A 17,103-nucleotide genomic window follows, 5' to 3' on the forward strand; every position below is an offset into this window, starting at 1 on the left:
TGATTATTCCCTTCCTCCAAGGAAAGTTAGCCTGTTTGTATTGGTTCCCTTTGTCTCTTTGTCCCTGAGTCTCTCAGGGGTGACACAGAGGGCCCATGTCGAGTCTGCACTACATTGGGTTGTCTTACAGGAGAGCAATGCTGAGGTTGTGGAATTTATTTGTTTCTTTGAAGCACGAACCAAGCCTGCTTGTTGTCTCAATGGGAGAGATGATGTCGTCTTTCCAAGCTCCTCACTGTGTTTCTCAATTCTGAGAAAAAAAGGGATCATAGCCTTGTATTCACATGTACAACATGATGAGCAGGGGCAAGAGCGATGCACAGAGGAGGGTCTTCAATAAGCTACTCCTGGTTGACACGTCAACTTGGCTTATGGAGAATTTTCACATGCAAATGACATCTGGTCAGCCACTGAAGAACAAAAGCTGGGATGAAATCTGCTTCGTGGATCTCAGTGAGCACTTGTTGATGACACTATCACTAGGAGTCGAAGCAGCAGAATGAGGCCAACCTGCATATAAACCTCTAACATGACCCATGAGGTCTCAGACTCAGGCAACTGCAACAAATTCTACTGGAAATATAGGTCTTATTCCAGAAAATCAGAATGTCATCCAGGGCTAGTATATAATCCATTACTCTGCATTCAAGGGAGTTAAGACTAATCTGCTGATAATTAGTGTCACTGCCAATAATTAAAGAGGTCAACAGATAGGCCAAATAGCAATACGCATACACAAAAAGGAACCAAACATGACATGTCACTCCATATATTAATATGTATAAATGAAGGTTCAGAGGTTAATTCCAGTCCAGGCTTTGTTTTAAGCTTGATTTGGATTATCATTACAATGGTTTGATTAGCCTCAAGAAAGTGTCATCAAGAAGCTGCACCCTGGGGACTTCCCTGGTGGTGCAGTGGTTAAGACTCCACGCCCACAATGCAGGGGGCCCAGGTTCAATCTCTGTTCAGGGAACTAGATCCCACATGCATGCCACAACTAAGAGTTTGCATGCCACAACTAAGGAGCCCACCCACCACAAGTAAGGAGCCCACCTGCCACAACTGAGACCCAGCAGAACCAAATAAATAAATATTAAAAAAAAGAAAAATAAGCTGTACCCTGATTGGCTATACACGATGTAACCCAAGGCTGCTCGAGCATGAGAACTGTGTAACCTTTCATCAGAGGCTGAAATGAGGTTTTTACTATTAGATAAAGTCCTAGGAAGGCAGAACCTGGGTTCTGGCTAACTGACACCTGGCATGATGTGGGGTGCAGAAAGCTTAAGACTGGGGAGGGCACAGAGGTTAGGCATACCTGCTGGTAAATGCATCAGACCTGGTAATGCAGTAGCTGGCTTCATTGGTGGCACATAAATGAGGGACTGGCTAGTTCTGGTGGCAATAATGGTGCAGTTGGTACACCTGTACTGAGGACATTACTGACAGCTGGTAGAATTGAGCCAATAAAAAATCCAGGGGGCTTCCTGGTGGCTCAGTGGTTGAAAATCCGCCTGACGATGCAGGGGACACGGGTTCATGCCCTGGTCCGGGAAGATCCCACATGCCGCGGAGCGGCTGGGACCGTGAGCCATGGCCTCTGAACCTGTGTATCCGGAGCCTGTGCTCCACAACGGGAGAGGCCACAACAGTGAGAGGCCCGCGTACTGCAAAAAAAAAAAAAAAAATCCCGACAGATCCTGTTCAATTTCTGTAATTCCCAGCGGTGACAAAGATTGGGGAGTAACTGAGGAGAGACGAACCTCCGTAAAGCCACCTTTAAGAGGAATAATAGGTGTACTAGTCATTTGTCTGTGTCTGAACCCAAAGCCCACCTTCAGGAACTGCCAGTCATGGCATCAAGCAGCGCACATTATCAGGAGCAGCCAGTCACATGAGTTTTTCACTTTTCAAGCGCTTGGATTGGAGGACAAACCCAGAGGGAGGACATGTCACCTACAGCAGACAATGCTTGATCCAGACACATGATATGATTGTTTTGCATGGGTGTGGAGCTAAATATAGGGGTGAAAAGGAACAATCTCACCCTCTTCCTGCAAGGCCTGAGGTTGAATGTCCTGCACAGGTGTCGGGGTGTTGTTCTCCCGCAAAGGTCAGGAAATCAGGGTGTCTCACATTAGTAGATGAAATCTCACTTCCTCTCCACTCATCCCATGCTTGACCCTGACCCTGAAAGGATCAGGTGTGAGAGAGGACAAAGCCATCTTTACAAGATTTACAGAGATGTACTATATCCTCCACTTTGGCCATTGGGACTTGATGTAGATGGACTTGGTGAGCCTCATACATAGTCAAGCAGTTCCTGTCTTCACAATATAAGACCAGGTCCATCCAACAGGAAAAAACAGGGGCCCTAAGTGTGAATCCTGTAGGCCCACTTTTGGCCAGGTTGTGACCTGGAAAATGTAGCAACTAGACTGGCCTGGCCTGATGATGAGGGAAAGACATATCACTGCCCAGGAAAGGTCACGGCCAAATGAAAAATGTTCAAAATAGATCTTTGGGACCACCTGGAACAGTATCCTTTCTCAGAAACCCTAAGATTTCAGACTCAGGGTAGCATTTCCCATATTTACTACACTGTTTCTCTTGCCTGTGAATCACCCCATGTTTATTCAGCATGAGCAACAATCTAGTGGAAAAAAATGATGACTCTACAATATTTCTCACATTCCTAATGTTCTTCTCCACAGTGAGATCACAAGTGAACATCAAAGTACTCAAGAGATGTACAGTTTTCCAGAAATCTTATATCAGTAGAGTTCCTCTGCATTGAAAGATCTTTCATATTTCCCTGAGCAAACACTAAAGTGCTTTCCATGTTTCTTAATAGTATGGCTTCACTGTGAGCCCTAACAGGCTGTGTTGTGAGATGGATGGCTTTCCCACATTCCTTATGCTTGAAGACCATCTCTCCAGTGTGCTCTTTTCACGTCAAGTGTATCAGGGCAACTGAGGGCTTTCCCACATACCTGACATCAGTTAGACAAAGCGATTTCTTACAAGACAAATGAACAAAGAGAACTGAAGGCCTTCTCACATATTCTTCATTTATAGGATTTTGCTAGAGGGTGAGTTTTTCCTGAGGAGTTGGAATAACTGATGGATTTCTCACATTGTTTACATCCTCAGGTTTCTTTCTCTCCACCATGAGTTTGGACATGTTTAGAAAGGTCTGATTTCCAAGTGAAGGCTCTCCCACATTTCTCACATTTGTAAGGTTTTATTCCAGAGTGAATTGTCTTGTGACGATGAAGGTATAAGGAATGTTTAAAGGATTTTCCACACTGATCACATAGAAAGGGCTTATCTCCAATGTGAGATGTTCTATGGTCCCTAAACTGAGATTTGACAAAAAGTTTTCCACAATCTTCACATAAAAACTTTCTAGCATGAGTTTCCATGTGTTCAGTAAGTACAAAAGGCCTGATGAAGGCTTTACCACATTCCGTACATTTATATGGTTTTGTTCCAGTGTGAATTCGATTGTGAATCTTAAGATATGAAAAACTTTTAAAGAATTTTCCACATTTTTCACATGGAAAAGGCCTCTCTTCACTATGAGATTTTATATGTTCTTGAAGTCTATAGGAAGTAAGGAAGGCTTTCCCACACTCCCTACATTTATGCACTTTTATTTCACTATGATTTTGCATGTGATCATTAAAGAATAAGGGATAAAAATAGGATTTTCCACTTTCCTTATATATAAAGGGCCTCTCTCCAGTATGAGATTTTATATGGCTCCTAAGGTGATCAGCTCTAATGAAGGCTTTCCCACATTCCTTACATATAAAGGGCTTTTCTCCAGTATGAGATTTTTTATATGCCTCTTAAGTTCATAAGCTATAATGAAAGCTTTCCCACATTCCTTACATTTATAGGGTTTCTCTCCATTGTGGGTTCCCATGTGAATTTTAATGGATATATGATATTTTAGACTTTCCCACGCTCCTTACATTCATAACTTTTTTTTGTGGTGTGATTTCGTACATGTATACCATGCCTTGTGGAGTGAACAGAAGCTCTCCCATGTTCCTTCTGTTCACAGTGTTTTTCCCCATTCTGAGTTACTACTTGTGCCTGAAGAGAAGGCTGATTCACACAAGCTTCCTCACCATCACTGCATTCGAAGGCTTTCTCTCCCATGCAGGTTTTCCTGTCCACAATATTTGGAGTCAGGATGATGGCTTTTCCACAGTGATTAAACACAAAATGCTTCACAACCGTAGAGGTTTTCTTCTGCAGAGTAAGGAAGCTTTTTCCATACTCATTATGCTCGTAAGTGTTGCCTCCATTTTGAGTTCTCCTGCCTGTCCTAAGGCTCAAGTGTTCATTGAAGTCTTTCCTATATTGCTCACAGTTACAGAGTTTCCATCCATTATGCATTCTTGCCTGTGGATGGATAGATGAATGATGATGCAAAGATTGCTCAGACTCATTAATTGATCCTACTCATCTCAAACTTGAAACATCATTACAACGATGAAGATGACTTTTACCATTTCTACTACATTCATACACCTCTGCCCTGTTGATTTCTTTCAAGTTGACTGATGGAATCCTTCTGCCAGAATGATGTTCCATCTACTCCAACCTTCAAATAATCCTGTACAGCTTCATGGATTGTTGTAAAATCTCAAATGTCCTGTTACATATGTGGAAATGAGGACTTATGGGAACTCTGAAGCAATAAGTATCAAGCTAGGTTTAGGATATCCCCAAATTCAACCTATTCAGAGTATCTCACCATAGACATTGCTCTCCCCTGGTGACTGCCACCTATTGCAAACATCTATCACTTGTGCTCATGCTATAAATGAAATTCCCTTTCTTTTCTGAATGTGGAAAAAGAGAAATATGATGTTTTAAACTTACCAATGTTACTGTTTCCATCCCAACAGATGTTTCTCCCCCAAGATTATCCTGCTGAATTGCTGAGCCTTTGGTTTTAAGTTGCATTTCCCATAAAAAAATACTAAATGTAAGAGTTTGTAGAAAGAAACAGGAGGCTGAAGGAGTTAAAAATAATAATACTCGTTTGTATTGGCTTCCAAATTAAAGATGCTAAAAATATCAATACATACATACTAGATTTGAGGAGTTTGGCTATGCCAAATATTTAACAATGATAGGAATGCAGTCAAAATTCAGTACCTGATTAAAAAGAATTCTATGAAAATTAAATATGATGGGGAAAAAAACCTGAATATTATCAGTGAAGGAAAAGAGGAATGTTAGGAAAAATAGCCTACATCAAAATGATAAAGTTAAAAAAAGAAACAGAACAAGCCATTTCGGATAAAGATGTGGTACATATGTACAATAGCATATTACTCAGCTGTAAAAAAGAATGAAATAATGTCATTTGCAGTTACATGGATGGACCCAGAGATTATCATATTAAGTGAAGTAAGTCAGACAGAGAAAGACAAATATCATATGATATCACTCATATGTGGAATCTGATTTAAAAAAATGATACAAATGAACTCATTTACAAAACAGAAACAGACTTAAAGATATCAAAAACAAACTTATGGTTACCAAAGGGGAAATGTGGGAGGGTGGGATAAATAAGGAGCTTGGGATTAACATACACACACTACTATACATAAGATAGATAACAACGACCGAACATATAGCACAGGGAACTCTACTAAGTATTCTGTAATAACCTATATGAGAAAAGAATCTGAAAAAGAATGAATATATATATATATATATAACTGAATCAGTTGCTGTACACCTGAAACTAACATAACATTGTAAATCAACTGTACTTCAATAAAATTATATTAAAATAAAGAAAGAACAAACCATTTTGTGAGCTCATAAGAAATTGTGAGTAAATGTGAAGTACGTACATATGACAACTTGAATATATCCTGAAACATCAGAGACCAGTGACCTCAGCCTTCTGTGAGAAAGCACATCTTTACAAGTTTCCTCATTATTATTCCAAAGACACTGAAATTTTCACTGATCAGGAATCACTCACCTTGGAGGACTCCTTTTCTTTCTGCTGTCCTCAAATCATCTCTTGTTCCAACCAAGAGATCAGAGTGGGTTTCAATGATTGATACCCTGTTTATGAGGAAAGATAAATTAATGAAAGAAGCTCCAGAAAAATAGAAGAAACTGTCCAATGAATCAGCTCCTATATATCTAAAACTGTGGTAAAACTATTTCAGAAGGGATAAAACAGGAAATTCACCTCCTTCTGTTCTCCACAAAGACTGTTTCTCTCTGGCCCCTGAAGCCCACATTCAGATTGATATAAACAATTACAAAGCTTAAGACTTTTTTTGATACGGGAAACAAAGTAAGTGCAAAAAAAGATGTTCATTCACATGGAGAAACCAATGAGTGTCAAACGTTGGTGTCCATGAGAACCAAGTCCAGTGTCTGTCACAACACAGATGACTGGGTCCCAATGCCACAGTTTCACTCAGTAGGTGAAAGGTGGAGTCTGAGAATGCACATTTCTAAGAGCGATGGTGATAATGCTAGTCCTAGAAGCACATTTTCAGATGGCAACCGAATTAAAACCCATTCATGTGAAGAACAGTGTCTGTTAGTTTCCATTATATTCATATGTAACATCACCCATGCTGCAACACAGTAAGTGCATCACATATATCTGTTCTCTAAGACACTATAGGAATGATGGCAGCCTTACCTGCTGTGGTCAGGTTCTTGTAGTTCTCCAGCATCACACCTCTGTATAGCTTTCTCTGAATGGGGTCCAGTAAAGTCCATTCTTCCTGGGTGAAGTCCACAGCTACATCAGCGAAGGTCACTGAGTCCTAAACCATCACACACATACTAGCTTCAGTAAAGTAAGCCCTCCACCAATGGTAGGGACTGGAGACGGGTGACCCATGATTCAATGTCTCTCATCATCTCCCCCAGGACACAATGGTCCTAGGTTCTCTTCTATCTACACTCACTCATGATTGATATCCTTCAGCTACAGCTCTAATGGAACATGTAATACATGAACTTATCTCAATAGAATGAGCCTTAATGTGTTTTGTTTCTCTCCTGTAGCATAGTCCTAAGCCAACTGGAAGCACTTGTAAACGCTGATGAATGAATACATTCTTTGAGAAATGCACAGTCATCTTCCTTACTGTGTAAGAGCACCAAGCAAAACAAAAAATATGCAGTCACCATCATGAGAGGCAAGATTAGGAGGTCATTACTGAAATACTGAGATTATTCAGGGTAATGTGTCACCAGTATGAGCTTCCACTTAGGGAGGGAATTCATCAGGGACTGAGTCCTGCAGTGGCTTTATTTCTTTAAGAAGCTCTGGACACAGGCCTACCAAAACAGAATGTGTCCATCTGGTGGATACAGTAGCTCATTTTTAGGATAGACTTGCTTCTTACCCGAGAACAACTTCTCAAACACTCAGCCATTATCCTTTCTGCATCTATCTTTTCCTCAGGAAGGCGAAAGTGTCCTTAGAACACCTAGGAGAAAAGAAAGAAGGCATGAGTACCCAGAGATGATCATAATTCCCACAGTCACTGCCTGGAAGTCATTCAACTCTAGCTTGAAATTCCCAATTATCCTTTGCACACTCAAGAAATCTCACATATATACACACCACTGCTGTGAAGTGCCAGAGTAGTCCTGTCTCACCTGGAGCCAGAAAAGGGGATGGTGAGCCATGCTGCCCATCAGGAAAAGAGTAATGGGTTCATTTTACAGGGAAGCAACCTTAAGACCTGAGTAATGTGACTCTTCATTTGTCAAGGCAATAAAATACTTGAATAAGATTATGCAGCAGGGCTTCCCTGGTGGCGCAGTAGTTGAGAGTCCGCCTGCCGATGTGGGGGATGCGGGTTCATGCCCCGGTCCAGGAGGATCCCACATGCCACGGGGCGGCTGGGCCTGTGGGCCATGGACGCTGGGCCTGCGCATCCGGAGCCTGTGCTCCGCAGCGGGAGAGGCTGCAGTGGTGAGGGGCCCGTGTACCGCAAAAACAACAACAACAAAAAAACAAAACCAAAAAACAAACAAACAAAAAAAGATTATGCAGCAACTCTACCTAAATGCGCATACCAGAAAGCCGAGTTAGAGAACAGCATTATCTGGCTCCCTTCAGCAATTCCTAGATGAACCAGAAGCATGACTGCTCAGGCCCAGACCAAAAGACTGGCAGATCCTAAAGTAGAGTCTCTGAAAAAGGACATTAACAGGGACTTCACATGGGACATATAGCTGTCATGTTGCAATGATGGTGAAATTTGCCTGAAAATTCCTTTCTTTGATGTCAAGATCATGTCAGGCAGCTTATGAATACAAGTGGACAGGGACATCTCCATGCCCCTGGAGATCGGGTTATCTGGAGTCCTGCTTCATATCAATCATTAATCAACAAATATTAGTTATCTCACACACAACATCATAAATTAGCTCTTTCTATGTAGATAACATAGTTACTAAAAGAGTATGCTCTACAACAAGAATATCAGTAACATCAATTATTATTCATTGAGTACATTATGTACCAGATATCTCATTAGGAGCTTACAGCTTACCTATATGTTTGGAACAACTTGAATACTGGAATCTACTCTTTCAACTGTAAATTATGTAGCTCTAAGCAGAAATTAAGTATATATGATAAAAATTTAGTGTCCAGTAAATTTAAAACCCTTCAAATGAAAAAAATGTCTAAATTTTTAAATTGACTAAGTAATATTTTAATATATATGAGATAAAATAAAATATATTCATATAAATAATCTTCATTTTTGTTTATTTTGGGTACTGAAAATATTTTCATTATATACGTGGTCTATACATTATATTTACATTGGAAAAGCACTGGTGTAGGCTGCTGCTGGGCTTATGAAGGGAAAAAAATACATTCTATTCGGTCAACATCCTTGAGCTTCTCTTGATGGATGTTGGAGAAGTTTGAAGCTCTAGGCCTCCTTTAGTTCTTATCACTGGATTATTCCTTTCTTTCAATGACCTTGTGCTAGGCAATCAGTTGAGAGCAGTAACATATACAGAAAATATTCTAGGCATTAAATATCCACCATTCTTATTAGGGAAGATAGACAATAAACTAATAATTGATATATCAATTCATTAGTAACATGGGAAAACAATCAAGCAGGTAAAAAAAAATAAAGGGTATCCTACACACACACACACACACATATACACACACACATATATATTGTTAGTTCCCGGGCCAGATAAAGAAAGAAAGGGGAAATCATTAGGTCTTCTACACTTGGTCCAAAAAGATTAGAAAAAAATTTATCAAACTTTTTACAAAAGAATTCAGAATACATGAAAGTACTGGGAAGCCTCCATGGGTCTCCATTTTGGAAACACTTAAATCAAACAGGTCTGTACTCTCTCCTTGCCTTGGACAAGGAGCAAGGCCCTGTCATACTTAGCCCAACATTTGTCTATTTTAATGAATCTTTTCAGACAATCACATTTTCATATTATTTTTCAGTTCCTTTTTCATGGAACTGAAAAATTTGCTTTTATGTTTACTTCTTCCACAGACTTTCTTCATGCTTCTTGTCTTTTAACATTCTGTATTTAAAAGTTAACTTCTTTTTGTTATATATCAATAACCTTTAATATATCAAACACAGACCACCAGGCCAAATGCTGGTCTACAAAACTGGATACGAATGATGACAATGAAAGTTCCACAGTTCATTACCTATGAACCTATGGACCATATTCATCCTCACTGTCCCCACAGTCCTTATTCTTCAGTAGAGAAGACTAAAACCCATACATACATGAGGTCAAAAAAAATCATGTGTCTAGACTCCCTTATAACTGTACTTACTACTAGGGGTCTCAAACCAGGAGTCCTTAGGCTGAGTAAGTTTAGTGAGGCGGTACCTGATAAAATGTTTTATTTTTCTGTTTATTTTGTAGTTGGATATAATTAATGTCTAATGAAATACACAGATCTCAAGTATTTAGTGGATGAATTTTGATAATTGCATATACTTGTATAATCACCAGCCTAAACAAGAAACAGAACATATTTATTTCCCTGGAAAGCTTTCTTGTCCCTTTCCATCCATTCCTTACTTCTTGCGCTCAGACAAGCACTTTCTGATTTCACTGTTACTAGATACATTATGCTATATATGTATATTAGGCAATTAATACAGCATTTTCAAATGTGGGTCTTAACTGATTTTTCGTGTACTGTTTAGTGAAACTATGGGCAAAATACATTAAAATCTCCCACTAGAATTTTGAAATTGTTTATTTCTTCTTCCACTTCTTTCAAGTAATTCTTTATATATTTGCAACAATATTATTGAGTGGATACGCATTTGATTTTTTATATTTTTGGAGAAACAGATTTGTTTATCATGACCTCTGTATCTGTAGTAATGCTTCTTGACAACGTTGTCTGACATAAGGATCAGCTTTTTGGGGGAGAGTTTCTTTTTTTGGCATATCATTGGTAGCACTGTATCTGTTTTGGATGTCAGTGTCTGCCAGTACAAAGAGTGGCACGGTGTCTGGCACACCAAAGGCACCCACTAACTGGTGACTGACAGAGTGGAGCTCCTTCACATCACTCTTCAAGTACACCTAGGTTATACCTAAATAACTGTTCATAATATAACATATATCTATTTTCATAAATGTATTTGATTACTCTAAGAATGTAAGGGTGGGAGGAACACCATCTTCTTTCAAGCACTCACACCAGCGTCGGCTTATCTGCACACCTGTCACTTGTTTCCCAAAGCCTCCTTATATGGACACTTAGTGCTCTAGGTCCTGCACTGGCAGTGGCACCCCAATTCCCTCTCTACATCTACATACTGGTAATGGCTTGCCTGCATACCAGAGGGGAGCTTCATCCTTGCCCAGTGACTGTTAACTAGTTCTGGCCCTGGCAACCTAGCAAATTTCCTCACATTCAATGGGTTGCCATGATACCTTCTCTAACAAGGTCTGAAATCAATCTTGGGGAGAGGCCCCCACTATAAGTTTGGCCTTCCTTAGGTATTCTCCATGAACTCTAGGATATATGACAGAATTCTCTTTACAATTTTATACTTTACTTCTCCTGTTTAAATCAAAGTACGATTTCTGTCTCTTCATTTCATGCAGACTTATACACAATAGTGAAGATAGGTGATCCCTGGAGACAAAGTAGTAAAGATGACATTTTGGGATATGTTTGGTCAAACCTTTGGACTCAAGCATAGAGCTAAAAGCCTTGCCAATGGGAAAGACTTTCACAGAATTACAACTGTCAAGCAATCACCTATGATGATTATGGTACAGCTCTTGCCTTGGGAGACCAGGTGAATGCTACACTTAACGGTACAACAATAATGGTGATTATAATGGTTGTGGTGAGAGATGGATTCTTTTGAGTGTAGTTGCCCAGACAATGACAAGCTCAGATCTACTATCTCAAGTCAAAGTCTGAAACCAGAGAGATTCCATGACAGGTTAAAAACTCATTTCATGTGGTCACATGGGGAAGATATTGCAAAAATCAAATGCAGAGTTCAAGTATTCAACCATACTTAAAGTCAGTCTCACATACTTTTTCATGTGAAAATGAGGCACTGATCAGGGAAGAATGAGACAAGAAACTTAAAATAGGGATATCTATGGGGACCCTGATGACACTCACAATACTGAACCCCCAAGACACTCTGAGCCTCCCTTATCAGGGAAGTAGCTTGCTTTTAGGTTTCTGAAGATACTAGCCTTCCTCTGCTTGACAAATGTGTGATAATCTCACTGGAGCAGATGCCTTGGAAGGAATGCTCATTCTCGAGACCTGCCACAATTACCTGCCGTTGCGTCTGGACACACAACTAGTGCAAAATCCAAGGGGACAGGAGAGTATGCAACATAAGGTAGGAGAAAACAGCTTACATACAAAATAAGCCCAACTCTGCAAATGTGTATCAAAAGAGTTTGGTGAACATGTAAACTCCTAGGAGTTCCTAAGGGATTAAGCTCAGGCAATTCCAGTGAGTGCAAGTAAATTGTATGATAGGCTGCCAAGGCTCTTTCAACACCTAAGTACAGTTGCACTACCTCCTCTTCCTCAGTCTATGTCTATGGCTTCCTGTGGTATTCCTTACACCCAGCTGGCTGAGACAAAACCTGGTTTATAGATGGGTCTGCATAGTAAGCTAGTTACACCTGGAAGTTTAGACGTGAAGCTCTATATCCTTACTGAAGGGATGACCCTGAAATGCAGCAGTAATTAAAAATCTTCCCAGTGGCAGAAATTCAAGCAGTATATTTGGCTGTCGCTAGGTCTGGAGTGAAAAACAGCCACATGTATGGATACACATTGCTTCACAAACAGTTGTCAATCATTTGACTAGAGAGTCAAAGACGTGAATGGAACAAGATTGGAAGGTTGATGACAAGAAAAGTAGTCTGGGAAAAGTATATGAAAGGATGTCTCTGAATGCACATAAACTGTAAAGTTATTTGTGTCCTATATGAATGTCCACCAAGAGCAATCCACTATAAATAAGACTATTAATAATCAGGTGGACAAAATGATGCAGTCCATAGATGTTAATTACTTTTCCTAGCCAAAACAGTGTTTCCTCAATGGGTCCATGAACCAAATGGCCATGCTAAAGGGGATAAAGCCTATCTGTGGGCTCAACAACATGGACTTCCCTTCTCCATGGATGACCCAGTTAACACTACTGTTGTGTGCCTGGGAATGAACATTTGGGCCACTCCACCAGGTACATAACCCAGACCAGGTGAGGGTCTCATTGAGGGCAAGGGAAATGCGAAACTGATTGTTGAAGAAGTAACCCATGGATGTCAACCACAACCTCAAGACCAATTAGAGAAACAAGAATGGTAGTAGTTCTGCACGTTTTCTCTTTGCTTATTATATGTATGCATTTATTTAATGCATATGTTTATTTATATAAACGAACGATTCATTTCTATCTCCTCCCCATTTTAATTTTATACATAAGGTGTTAATGGTTAACATTACCATTTAGTCTTTAGGAAACTATATCTGCAAGTCTGTGAACAAATGTGAGGAATTCAGTTTTCTTCACTATGTCTTAATCATTCAAGCACTGACTATAATATATCCTCTAGTAAATCAACAGATGAAGGAATAACTTCATCAAGTAATTAAAATTCTCTCAACTTTACCTTCTATAAAACTCTCAAATCATTTCATTTATTTCCTTTTCCATAATAATAATCCAATTGTAATTTACCACCATTGTGTTTTAAAGCTTATTTATCATAAGCTTCTAGGTTGACTCCATGCATTCACTCTTATACTTTCTGAAGACCATTCTCAAACTAGGAGTTGTAAGTAGATTCAAATTACTCCTTTGATTAAAATATTTCCTAAGTTTCCCATGGCCTTAGAATATAATTCAGAGTAAGTAATTCCCTTGGCCCTATCCCCCACTCTCCAATATACCTCCCAACACTCTCTGGTTCTGCTCTGCTTCAGACAACTCTTTCCTCACCTTAGGAAATACACTGAATTCGCAACTTCTCTGGAATTTTGCTCATGAAGTTCCCTTCATCTGAAATGTTCTCATTCATTCTACACCTCCTCACCTTAGCTCAACAACCTGATTAGCTAAGTCATATCCATGCTTTCATTCTCAACTCAAATATCAACACCTCCCAATATATCTTCTCCCCTCATATTAAGCCATTATTATGTCCAGATAACAAACTTGCCAACAATCACTTAAAATGTCTTCCTAAATAAACTGTAAACCCCATAGAAGCAATACTATCCTTATTTCGATCTCCATTGTTTCCCTATTTCTCAAAGACAGCCTAGCTCATTAGGTGGACTGTCAGAATTGCCAATCCCCACACAAATGTTACAGCATAGATATGCACAAATTGAAGTAAAACAAACAAAAAAACTACAACACAAAATGAAATAGGAATCATATAAAATGTCTGTGCACAATACAAATCAAAACACTGTACTTCTGAAAACGTATTTGAGTACTCTTAGGAAGAAAGTGGACTGGATATCAACTTTTTTTTTCCCCTCATCTCGCAGCTTGTGGGATCTTGGTTTCCTTGACCAGGGACTGAACCCAGGCCCCCAGCAGTGGAAGCACGGAGTCCTAACTGTTGGACCACCAGGGAATTCCCTGGATATCATTTTTGAAAACAAGTGCCTTGAAGTCAAAACTAAAATGTGTTCCTTATGTTTCTCCAGAATAATTTTAATCCTATTTTAATGTTGATTTGGAAACTACCAAATGGCACAAGATTTATGGAAGGGATATATATACCCAGAAAAATTAACCATGTTTTGGCCCTTTGACCTAGAAACCCAACTTTAAAATCTAGTCCTGAAGATGCACCTCTACAAACGTGAAACAACATACACAGAGGATCACTGTTAGTAGTGCTAAATCACAGATGCCAGAATAATTGATAAAGGTTGTTAGAAAACAAGATATTCTGAGTGTCAAAATATTACCCCACATATTACTTTCTTATTCAAGAAGAAAGTAGTTTACCTTTAAAATACAGGTCTCTGGTGATCATTACCTTAAGTAATCAAATGTAGCATCACTAACAGAAGAATGTTATAAATCTAGGTCTTCCTGATGAAATACAACATTATCTATGATGTATTTTGTAAATGATCTTTTGAAGCCTGCAGACCAAAATGTAAGTGACAAACTATGACTCACAGGCCTTTTTTTGTGAATAAAGTTTTATGGAAAAACAGCCATATACACTTGTTTACTGAGATCTATGGCTACTTCCCCACGACAAAAGTAGAATGGACTAATTCGAGACCTTGTGGCCTGGAAAGCATAAAGTACTTCCTATCTGTCCCTTTTCTTTTCTTTTTTTGTTTTTTGGCCATGCCCTGCAGCATGTGGGATCTTAGTTCCCCTACCAGGGATCGAACCTGCACCCCCTGCATTGGAAGTGCAGAATCTTAACCACTGGACCACTGGGAAAGTCCCCTGTCCCTTTTCAGACAGTGTGTGCTACCTGTTGTTCTGGATCCACTTACCAGTTGATAGAAATACAAGAAACAGAATAAACATTTAAACACACCATGAAAATAAAATCAGAAATATCAATATGCTCAAATAAACAAGCTAACTTTACACATCAAGAAACTAGAAAAGGAAGGACAAACAAAGCCCAAAGGTAGTAGAAGGAAAGAAATAATAAAGATCAGAATGGAACTCAAAGAAATAGAGAATAAAAGTAAAATAGAAAACACCAATAAAACTGAGAGGTTTGAAAAGATAAACAAAATAAGACAAACCTTTAGCTAACTCACCAAGAAAAAGAAAGAGGGCTCAAAATTAAATATGAAAAAGATACTACAACTGATACCATAGAAATACAAATGATCATAAGAGATTGCTATGAACAACTGTACACCAAAAAACTGGACAACCTAAGAAATGGATAAATTCCTAGAAACATACAACCTACTAAGAGTGAATCATGAAGAGACAGAAAATCTGAACAGACTGATTACATGTAAGGAGATTAACCAGTAGTAAAAAACCTCCCAACAAACCAAAGTCCAAGATCATAAGGCTTCACTGGTGAATTCCACCAAACATTTAAAGAGGAATGAATATCAATCCTTCTCAAAATCTTCCAAAAAAACCAGGAAGGAGGGAGTACTTCCAAACTCATTTTATAAGACCAGTGGTATCCTTATACTATAACCAGACAAGAACACTACAAGTAAAGAAAATTACAGGCCACTATCCCTGAAGAACACAGATTCAAAAATCCTCAACAAAATATTAGCAAACCCAAATCAATAATACATTAAGAGGATCATACACCACGATGAAGTGGGATATATCCAGAGATGCAGGATGGTTCCATATCTGCAAATCAATCAATATGATACACATTAACAGAATGAAGGACAAAAATTGGGGACTTCCCTGGTGGCGCAGTAGTTAAGAATCCGCCTTCCAATGCAGGGGACATGGGTTTGATCCCTGGTTGGGGAACTAGATCCCACATGCGTGCTGCAACTAAGAGTTTGCATGCCACAACTAAGGAGCCTGCCGGCCGCAACTAAGGAGCACACATGCCACAACTAAGGAACCAGTGAACCGCAACTAAGAAGCACACGTGCAGCAACTAAGGAGCACATGTGCTGCAACTAAGGAGCCTGTCTGCTGCAACAAAGACCCAGTACAACCAAAAAAAAAAACATTAAAAAGTTAAAAATAAAGTTTAAAAAGGGACAAAAATCATATCATAATCTCATCAGAGGCAGAAAAAAGCATTTGACAAAATTTAATATCCATTCATGGTTAAAAACTCAACAAAGCAGGTACAGAGAGAATGCTGCTCCATAATAAGGACATATATCACAAGTCCACAGCTAACATCATATTCAACAGTGAAAAGCTGAAAGCCTCTCTAAAGTCAGGAAAAAGACAGGGATACCCATTCTCACCACTTTTATTCAACATTGCATTGGAAGTCCAGCCAGAGCATTAGGCAAGAAAAAGAAAGAAAAGGCATCTAAATTAGAAAGGAAGAAGTAAAAGTGTCACTCTTTGCAGACAACATGATATTATATACAGAAAACCCAAAAGGCTCCACCAAAACACTGTTAGAACTAATAAATGAACTCAGTAAAGTTGTAGTATGCGAAAACAATATACAAAAATCAACTGCATGGCAGGGGGATAAATTAGGAGTTTGGGATTAACATATACACAGTACTACATATAAAATAGATAATCAACAAGGACCTACTGTAGACCACAGGGAACTCTACTCAATATGTAATAACCTATATGAGAAAATAATCTAAAAGAAGAGGGGATATATGTATATGTATAACTGATTCACTTTGCTATACACCTAAAACTAACACAACATTGTAAGTCAACTAGACTCCAATATAAAATAAAAACTAAATTAAATTGAAAAAACAAGAAATTATGCTAATAAAGGAAGTAAGAACTTATAAAAAATATCAATTGGGTTTCTATACACTAATAACAAACTACTAGAAAGAGAAATTAAGAAAACAATCCCATTTACAAT

The 17,103-nt window shown here is 38.9% G+C and overlaps 1 protein-coding gene and 1 long non-coding RNA gene across 3 annotated transcripts in view; one reads left to right on the forward strand and one right to left on the reverse strand.

Annotated features, from left to right (window-relative positions):
• The window catches only part of LOC132597136 (uncharacterized), a 48,838-nt gene that overhangs the window by 24,000 nt on the left and 7,735 nt on the right, over positions 1–17,103 (forward strand). The gene's annotated exons all lie outside the window — the stretch shown is intronic.
• LOC115865168 (zinc finger protein 177-like) overlaps positions 1–17,103 on the reverse strand; it is a 133,486-nt gene that overhangs the window by 23,096 nt on the left and 93,287 nt on the right. The window contains exons 14-17 of one of the 2 annotated variants that reach the window (XR_011377357.1): positions 7,422–7,505; positions 6,707–6,833; positions 6,026–6,111; positions 115–250 (exon numbers count right to left, since the gene is read on the reverse strand). The gene's annotated coding sequence lies outside the window, so the exon portion shown is untranslated. Of the gene's footprint in view, positions 1–114; positions 251–6,025; positions 6,112–6,706; positions 6,834–7,421; positions 7,506–17,103 lie in introns of those variants that run through there. The other variant, XR_009563556.2, reaches the window with a different exon arrangement.

The sequence above is a fragment of the Globicephala melas genome, chromosome 3 (genome assembly GCF_963455315.2).
Source record: "Globicephala melas chromosome 3, mGloMel1.2, whole genome shotgun sequence".
In the NCBI taxonomy this organism is placed as follows: domain Eukaryota; kingdom Metazoa; phylum Chordata; class Mammalia; order Artiodactyla; family Delphinidae; genus Globicephala; species Globicephala melas.